The sequence below is a fragment of the Bombus huntii genome, chromosome 2 (assembly GCF_024542735.1).
Source record: "Bombus huntii isolate Logan2020A chromosome 2, iyBomHunt1.1, whole genome shotgun sequence".
Classification (NCBI taxonomy): domain Eukaryota; kingdom Metazoa; phylum Arthropoda; class Insecta; order Hymenoptera; family Apidae; genus Bombus; species Bombus huntii.
In genome coordinates this window covers 12724128-12734681 of record NC_066239.1, presented here as the reverse complement: position 1 = coordinate 12734681, position 10554 = coordinate 12724128, and positions in this window count along the sequence as shown.

The window sequence follows — 10554 nt, the reverse complement described above, 5'->3', positions numbered from 1 at the left end:
TAAATGCATACTTATTCTCGAACAAGTTTTATCGGTATAAAGAAACTTATATATAATAATTCTTATATTTTGACATTATTGTTATGTTCCAAAATAATTGGAGATAATTAATTATTCAACGAGCTTTCCGCAGATAACGAAGATTAAACAAGCAATAGGTTGTTGTTACAATAAATTTGCAGTTAAACGAATTCATTATGTGTGAAATGGCGCTCGTTTAATTGCGGTTTGTTTAAAATCAATTAACAACACAAGATTATTGCATAATAAATTACCATTTCCATTACTTGACGGAGCCTCCCTATTACTCAACGATTGGTTTAATCAAATGTGCTCGAAAACAATCGATGGAATTAATCGAAACAGAAACTATAAAGAAAGAGTAAAGAAGTATATTTTTTGTATGCAGCTAAAGAGATTTATTTTTAACAATTTTTATTTTAAAAAGATTTATAACTACCTTTTAAATTAAAAATTTACCACTCCTGATTTTAGCCCCATCCGACTCACGAGCGAATCAACGAGCGTCTGACTACTGCAGACCCATTCGGATCAAATTAGATTCACGACTTATTTAACATACTGAGTACGCCGGCCGTAAGCGTTAAAATTAAAATTGCGATATCACAATATCAACCAGTGTCCAAATGGTCGTACGTATTCCCTAAATCAGAGTTTTCAATTTTGTTTCACATCAACCATCCTTTGGACCATACGAAAGGAACCGACCAGCATCGATCGATCACAAGTTTCATAATGTGCCCCGCCGATACTGACACTATTATTTACGTGGCCGTGACACAATGCACGTTGTTGCGTGCAATGCGGTCGGGGAAAACTTCGCCAATTTACTAGAGATATAAAAATGAATCATACACGGAGCCAGCGTGGCATGATCGTATACAACTCGTACGCGATAGTTCACGCGCTAACGTGATATATGTCCGGGGCAATGTATTAATTACGCCTTTCAGTCAACGGCCCACGCGGTAGGTAATATCCAAACGAATATTTCAAACGTTTCCTCGTTGTACACCGATCGCGCGTTACGCTTGCACGAGTATACACAATACACACGCATAGGCTATCTATCGAAAGTGTGCACCATGAAACGAGCCAGCGGAAATTTAAGGCAGCCTCTGCTCCGGTTCCTATTCACGCGACACAATCGACCGCTTGCCCCGGAGACGTGAATCGAAATGGCCAGAGTTATCAAGGATTGCACGCTTCCTTGCTGCCCGTTCAAAGGAGAAACACGCACCAGGTAAGGCTATTTTCGTGAGCCCTGCAGACAGATCGCTGCAAGTGATGTGAAGATACAAGAAAGAAGGGAAGAATAGTAGCGATGGGTTTACTATTGGATGAAAGATGGATCGATAGGTGGTGGAGTTTATTCTTGGTTGCAAATGGTTGACAATGGGTGATGTCTGTGCTAAGGTATAGTCAGGCGTTTGAGACGTAGGATGCTTGGAAAAGAAGATTTTCTGTAAGATTGATCTTTGGTTTTGAAGGAAATGGGTCGAATTCAATGGTGGTTTAGTTACAAATGGTATAAACATGTTTCGACGCATTCGGCGAGAAGACGCAGTAAGAGCGTGAATTACGTTCTCTGTTTTACGCTTAATGTTACATATGCGTGACATTGTACTTTTGTTTAGTACATTGACTATAGCTATTAGTTTGTTATTACCTAAGTAAATGATGAAGGTATTCGTTGTCGGTGAAACTGACTTCAAATTTTAGCTTATTACGTTTTTTTTAACAAAAACATTACAAAGAAAGTTTTTATTACTGATAATTGACAAAATAAGATTTTCTCTACAGATTTTTGTTCTTGAAAGACTTGTAGCGAACTTAGTAAAGAGAAATAGAATGATGATTGTTATAAGCGATCTACATTTTGTGCACTTTACAAATTGTTTTAAATTTTGATTTACGTCTGTTTATATTTTATTGTAGTAATAATTATATGTAAATGCTTTTCGCTTTTCGTGTATGAAGATGTGCAAATGATGTCTTCAGGGATATCAGGTTTAAAAGTCAAGTTCGTTATATCGTGCTACGATTTCAACAGGGAAGGTACGACGAAATAAAAATTTCCAAAAGTACTACACTTTATCTCACGCGTTATGCGCCGGCTTGCCTATTAAATACAAAGCTATTTTTATATCCTCTTTTTGTTTTCCAGAATGTAACGCAAAAATTAGAATCGACTGTACGTCGTCATGGTATTTTTCCACCGGTGGAAAACCACGCGAATACGAAATCAGGGAATTTGGCAAGTGCGAATAATTAAAGTGATGGCACGTTTTTAATAGGATATTTTGTTTCAAACATCAACTCTTCCTGCGAGTTCGCCCCTGTGTACTTACATGAGACATATTTTGCCAACGTATTTCCGTTTCCCATCTGTTCGTTTTTCTGTTTCTCGGTCTCTGCCGCCTAGTAATCTGTCATGTCTTGTTACACGCTTTCTCGTTGCTTCTTGCCGTTTTAATAACACTGGTTCGAGTACTAACTTTATAAAAATCTACAGCCTTACACGTTCCAGAGACAGAATTTGTGACCATGTAAATGAAAAGTTAGTACGAATTTATCTTTATTAATGTTATTTATTTTATTCGTAGTCGCGTTGACCATTAGAATTTATCATTATATATATTCGGTGAAGTCTATCTTACAAAAATCGAAATAATCGTTGTAGTATTACTTTATCGTTAACTAATCCATTTAGAGCAGACACTAGTCTCTTTCGTTCTTCGATTAGAACAGTAATCGATATCGTAGAATATTATTAATGTATCATTAGAGATTTTAATATGATGTGATTTTACGTGTTATAGAAACATATTTATATACGTATACCTGCGTTCTTCTTTTTTCCATTTTTACGTTTAAACAAAAAACCTTATGCGTCATTGTGCAGAATATTTTATTACTTCTAAAAATTTACACAGCATAGAAAGGATGTTTAAACGAGTTCATAAAAATTTATCAAAGAAATAAAATTTTACAAGTGAAACATAAAAGGTCTTGGTTCATTCTGAGAAATTTGTCGCGGCATTTAAACGAGTCCCAGGAATTCAAACTTGCCAAATGCATTTTCCGTGATTCTCCCATTTTATGTGTATAGTGCGTAGTCGTAATTTCGCGTCCCATAAGTTCTTTACACCGTGGCGACTTTCACACGAAGCAACACGGTTGACACAGTGTCAGGGAAACCGCGTGAAAATTTTGTACGGAAAGCTCGTGAAAGCGTGAATGACGAATTAGGAAAAGTATTTTAGGAAGGCAACCTTCATTGCCGCTCGTTTCGCGTCGTAACTCAGTTCCAGCGTTTCTCCGTCGCGCTTTCAGTCTGCAAATTACTCCTAATTCATTATATCATAACGCAACAAACGCGTCACTACTTCTCGCCTTCGTCGACGTTAGGAATATTTTTTTTGTGTTTGTGCTTTACGTTTGCCGAAATGCGTGTACGAACTGTAAATCTTTTACATTTCCGCTGGATTCCATTGTGGGGAAGAGTTAAGACAACATAATGCAGCTTTATGTCGGACTCAAGGTAACAGTAACCCTTTCAACGTTGTTCGTCCTTGCACGTGTCATCAAAAGAGTGTCACGAACGATAGAACGCCCATTGATGTTCACGACGATGAATGGAAACGTTAATTTGCCATCAGAACTCTGTTACGATACAGATTATTCTACTACTTTCTAATATCCTTCATTGACGCAAATAAAGCATAGAGATCTGCTAGTGTCATTTTTCAGCAATTAATTGGAGATTAAGGTTAAAGTTCTTTCTTTGTAAGATATAGTATACTGATTTATACCAGTGTTTCTAATAATAAGAGATTCGCGTGTTGATTTGTTAAGTCAACGATAATGACTAGAGTCTAGGAGAATTACTAAAAAATAGAGATAATTTTTAATTTAAAAACAATGTTTCGTCTATGTTATAAAAGATAGAATAAAAATTTGTTGTCCTTAATACCAAATATTAAGAAAATTCATAAAGAGACAACGATTTATGATCTCATTGAAATCGTACAAAAGTACTTCGACGTTAATTTCGTTTCGCGATTATTTCTTTAATAATTATCGTGCAAATTTTACGAAACAACCTGTCAATAAATCATTCGCGACAATGGCAGTACGAAATTCACGTGAATATCTGGCGACGACTTGAAATGGCGTCTGCTTCCACTCGGACATAATTGTATCAATTGTTTTCGACGTTTATAATCTTTTTATAGGCCACGACCATACGCTTGGTTGTCAGGACGGTCGATATTCGCCGGAACACACCCTGTACACGTCCTAAGAAGCTGTCGTTGTTTTTACAAAGTTTATCGACCCGGCGACCAGAAACAATTTGGAGCGTGCATAATAAATTGTGTGCGAGCATGTGATCGATACGGTTGATATCGCCGTGCCAGCTTAAGAGGACCAATAAATAAACAATGTAAGAGGAGCGCTAAAAATTCTCCGTGCGACGCGAACTCCACATCCATTCCCGGCTCGATCAAACTTTAAACCCTGCTGGAACGGATGCTCGAAATGAGTCACCGGCTGGTTTCAAAGCGTCGTAGATATTGAAACTTTGCAATATTGATGATTCGCGTTATCTTTTAGAGAAACGGCTGAAATTGTTGGAATGTAAGATATTAATCGCTAATTTTTGATACTATTATTGGCTTCATTGATGGTTAGAGATTTTTAGAAGTTCGAGTTATGGTTCGCGTTTTACGGACGAGGTTTTGTTAGTCTTCTAAAGTATATTTGTTATTAGCGTGTGCCAATGTAAACGAGGTTCCGCGAGTTTCTACGTAATTTTAACTTAAGCATAGTTTGCGAGTTGTGTACCGGAGAATAGTGAATTTAAGTTCGAAGATAAAGGGCAGCGAACGTAGTTCATCTTTCATCCATCAAGGATCAAGCAGCGGTTCATCAGAACGTTACAAATATATCAAAAATCCAGATGGAAGAAGCAGCGATGAAAAAAATACTAAAGGATTAATATACTTTGCCTTTCTCTTTCGTAGTCATAATGTTAAAAAGTAGAATCGGATAATGTAAATTGGTTTAGAAAAGTTGCAAATGAAATATAGCGTTACGTTCATGATATTACAGGAATTTTTAACGAGGTATTCGCGTATCCAATCTACCCCGTGGAAATGAACGAATCGTCAACCCATTAATCGAGGATAAAAATCGGCGATTGGACTGGCTTCTCGGTAGTCCGAAAAGTCCATTAAACGTAACCAGAGTTATCACCGTGTTCGGATTCGAATCGATTCGAATTATTCGATGATGGATCCAGGATGGACGTGATTTCTCCCCAAAACGAATTCGCACGCGGCCAACAAATCGTCTAATCAAATAGATATATGACTGATGGGGGAAGGGTGGGAAATTGGTTCTTGGCCGCGAGTAAATCTCGGCCGCGTGTCAGGAATGAGACGACAATGGGGTGGTGGGCAAGAGGGAGAGGAGTAGGTGAAAAAGGAAGATCCGAGATCGATTTCCTTTGGGGATTTATGTGACTATTTTTTATCCTGATACCTTGAAGCCTGAAACGAGATAAGAGACACCGTTCCTACAACGAGTCTTTCATTTCGCGCTTCCCCCCGCCACCCCCCAAGCGAACGTGAAGATCCTTGGATATTAATACGCCCAACGGCGTGACTGAAAGTTCTCGCTAATTTATTCGGACGAATCTCGTATATATGTATATATATATACATACAGATATAGATGTAGATATATATAATCAGCGGGAAAGCTTGGCTTATCTTCAGCGCACGCTGCTTCTTTCTGAATTAGAAATCAGCCCAGTGAACAGCGACGTCTAACAGTTGATTCTCTGCTCCTCTCTTCCTGAAGATAAAATTCTTATTATTTCCACTATTTACGCCAGGAGACCTTGGGTAGTTTTAATTTTCACGCACTCCTTTTTTGGTTGTAAATTTCAATGGCTACTCGTCGAAAGACCCCGTAAAGCACGCGATTATTTAAGTAGTTTGAAGCAAAGAGCAGAGACGTGAGATTAGAATAAAGATGAGAGGCTTATAATGATTGCAGTTTTATGATTTAATACAATTTTTCGGATATATGCTTTAACAACAAGGGTTGGATCAAACAAATATGAATTGAAAGGAAAATTTGTGGTATTAGAACGAGCATTTGTTAAATAAAAAACGATCAAAAAATTCTAAAATATTAATCGTAATTACGATAATTCTGTGAGTAAATATCGTTTTTGTGTACTATAATTACAAATTTAAAGTCACAGATCTAAATTCTCCAAATTGAATGGTCTCAGCTCGTTGCAGATAAAGCATCCCAAATTTCCGACGGGTTATCCGAGGTCCTTTTCCTTGGAGATATCTTGCAGAACGAACCACTTAGTCTGACGTACAAATTAAATAGAAATGAGAGTTCCGAATGCAATGTTTGAATATGTATGAGAGGATTTTACAGAGAAGAAGGGACGATAAATTTAAATTGTAAAATAAAGTGTGACCTAGTAAGTAACATATTACTTGTTATTTGTTAAAGTATTTATTAAATTCTAGATCAATTATTACAGGAAGCAACATTTATAGAGCGCTATAATATACAAAATACTTCATCAAAATTTCACAATTTCTATCGAATATACCAAGATTAGACTCATCAAAAAGTAGAATATTCGTTCTAACTTAGTTTCTGTTGAAGTTGCGCACAAGTTAAAGGAACGAAAGACAGAGAGCATGGAAATGGGGATTAGCCTATTTGACCGATTGAAGACAGCAGCAACTAGTCAAACTTCGTTATACGGTGCATCGGGTAACAAAGGGGAGGAACGACGAGTTAGACAACGTTATATTTCTGATATCGTCCGTGGCCCCCTTTCCTCGGCTCTGTGCATTTTCAATATCGAACTCCGCATCTGCCTTTCGTCGTTTCCCGTTGCAGTGCTGGTGCACGTTGGGACGAGACTAGTCCCATGGTCAATCCCAAAGTGTCCCACATGGCATATTGACAAGGGTCCTGGTCTCTCTCTGTCTCTGTCTGTCTGTCTGTCTCTCTCTCTTTCTCTCTCTCCACCTGGTGAAGTTTTAACATGGCCCATCGACGCCGTTGCGCCGTATCGAGGATTCAAAATTTATGATCACTGCTTCTTGGATGACGGATAACTTCCCGGGCTTCTTCAACTTCCGATCCGTCTTACTTTTCCCTACTTTCGAGTCGTGTTCTCTATGTCGCAGCTGTTTCTCTTATTTTTCTTGCATGGCTTTAGTAAGAAGAAGTATCCAAAATGTTTTGGGAAATATATCGAATAATTAGAGGAAAAAAAAATTTGTGTGGAACAGAGGAAAGTTTGAGAAAATGCTGGATGGAGAGTTCGTTGGTTCAGACGCGACCGATCACAGACATGACCTCTCGAATTTCGCGTTTAATGTCGTTTAATTTGCAGTTTAATCGTCAATTTATGTCCAACCACGATGTACATTAGATTCGTTACTTCGCGAAACGTGTTGATATTTGATGATTGACTCTCGGTGTATGAACGCGTCGGGGATTATTGTCAAAACTTTTTACGTAATATCGAATAGTATGCGTGAAACGTAACTAACTGTTACTTGTAAATGTATTGGACGTCATAGTGAAATATTTCAATATTTTCGTTTTTTAACTTTGTTCAAGTTATTTGCGCTAGAAAATTAAAAAATAGCTATAACCAAACGTGGCTCTCTGTTTCGTACATTTTGTTAGTTTCCTTTATTTCATTTCGCTTGATTGAATGAAAGAGAATTGGAATAAAATGTAAAATAGAAAAAGACAAAATCGATGAATCATTTTTAGTGATACTATCTGTTTAAAACGGACAAATCACCATGGGAAATGAGAACTATACATTTCAGAAGTAGGTCTTCATTATTTTAATATATTTTATATTATCGCTAAACTTTCATCGTTTATCTCATTTCTTTGAATTTAATCCAAAATAATGGATTTCATTGTCTTCAATATTTACTTTCTAGTCGTCTTCGCACGTTTAATTTAAAACTCTACCTAAAATACACTTTTGACGTTAAAAATTGTATACCGCATGATCCTCTCAACACCTGCTATACACTTTCTTTCGATAAAATTTCTGTTTCGTGACTGCTCGCCTTTACGTCCTGACCAAGACATCGCTCGAACAATAAAAACATCGAAACTGGTCAAGCGGTTCGATATCACGTTCGACATTTCCAATTTGAAGAATCGTACAACGTTCTTAAAGGATCTGACCACAGAGTGGGGAGAATAGCAATGCTTTCTGGTGAGAGGTCTATGAGAAGCAGCACTTACCCAATAGCCGTTGCATTCAAAACTATATGATCCTGTTCCCAACAGCAAAATTTCTAACATATTGCTATCTTTATCATCGTGGGATAACCTCTAAAAAATGTTAGAGGGATCGTAACGCACGAGACATAAACTAAACCGTATCTTTTCAACCCTTTAATGGAACAAGCTTAGTATAATACATCTGACATATTTGACGTTGCGGTGATGTTTGGATATTTTTTACGATGAAAGATGCAATAATATTGAACAACAATAAATGTCATACGGTCTATCACATCATATATGCAACTTACATTGAAGAGAGAAATTGTATGGTCCAATGGAGGGAAGGGAAACAGGAAGAATAAATGGAAGAAGACTACGTTTTATTTATTAATAAGACTAAGATGGAGGCTAGGTCAGAAGATATATTTCTATAGATGAGAGAAATATATAATAATATGTAACATGATTTGCTTGTGTTAAAATAAAGGATAAAAATATTCGTATGAGTCATTTGGTAATGATTAACTTCGCTTTATTAGGAAGCAACTGCTTGTTCTTTAGTTCGAGTACAAAAGAAACAGGTTTATACCTATACGTATAGGAAAAATGTTACTTGACAAGCTATCTATCTTGTATAAGTAATCTCAAAACGGTGATCACCAAATAAAAGGTTCGATGGTCAAAGGCACGAACGACCGTGTAAGTCAAACCTTGTAAGTGAGAACTGGGCCTCACATCGAGAGGTCCATCCGACTGGTTTGACATTTACATATAAATAGTATAACCTTGGTCATTATTTCTATGTCGAATGGTTATATGTTATCTATTCTGAGCGTCAATTACCATACATTTGTCATTGCAAACCAAGAATCTTGTTCTTCATCGCTCTTACGGCCGACGTCATAATTAGACTATGGACGAATTTACAAGAAGAAAGATACAGAAATACACGGAACGCACAATATACAAAAATATATAACATTCAAAATAGTTCTAGTTTTCAAAATACCTCTAAGCTCTATTTCATCAATTTTAGCCACAAGAAGATAAAAATTTTACATAAAAATTTGCAGTCGTTATAATTCTCCATAAAAATACCAACCATAGTTAATTGTAAAAAATTGCATATCTGTAGCAGACAGCAAAATTTCCGACAAGAATCTCAAGAATTTCAAAGGTACAAGAAAAACGTGCTCAAATGTGAAGGCGAACATCTGTGTCCCCCATTCTTCGAGTATCATTTCATAAAATAAAAATGTTGAGAATATTCAGTGAACACTCGCCTCTAGTACAAAGAGATCGCCGTTTCCCAAATTTTTGGCGTATAAAGGATTGACGGTTTCGTCGGCGGTCAGAATGATCGGACGCGCAATTTGATGGAGTATCGGATGGCGCTTAACAAACGGCAAGTCGACGTTTCCATCAGATATAATTTTGGGTTGGATTCATGTGCGTGGGAGAAGCGACGATAGAGAAGCAGAGTAACGGATATAGGGAACGCGAGCAGAGGACGCGATTTATCACTCATCGGTGAAAACGAGCGTAACACCGGCACCGTATAATTGCGCGTATATCGTTGACCCGTAGTTATCGCTGATAGCCGGAATCATCGATCGCGCACACCCCTCATTTTCCGCACGATTTTCGATTAGCATTCGACGCGTTTACGAGCCGTCAATAACTACGCGGATCGCGATAGGCGACCGTATGTATCGAAAAGCGGCATTTGACGATCGAGCACATTATTACTCTAGCTTTCGACGCAGCCAATCCTCTTCATTCCTTCTCCATGTTGAATTCCTCTCTTTTGATCCTTCCTGTCGAAGCCTCAATGTTTCCATCAATGGAACGTTAAGGTTTGTTTGCAGTGTATGGTCGTTTGTGTATATTTCACGTAATATGAATAGAAATCTGGTATTCGGTTTTAAAGTCCACATGCAGGTTATTTGGTTTCAGGTTGTCAGGGATTTGTGAGAGCAAGTGCAAGAAATAATTTCTTAACGATAAATTAGAAATAATGTTCGATGTCATAATCAGGAAACAGTATATAGATAACACTGTATCGAGAAAGCTGCAATTTATAGTACCTGTGTTTGTTGCTTCCGAACAGGAAACCTATCGAATATTTTGAACGCTTGAAGCTTCATGTCCTCTTACAGTCTGACACGATTCCCTTATGCGCAGGTATGTCATCTGGTAAATTTTGTCATACTTGTCGTTTTT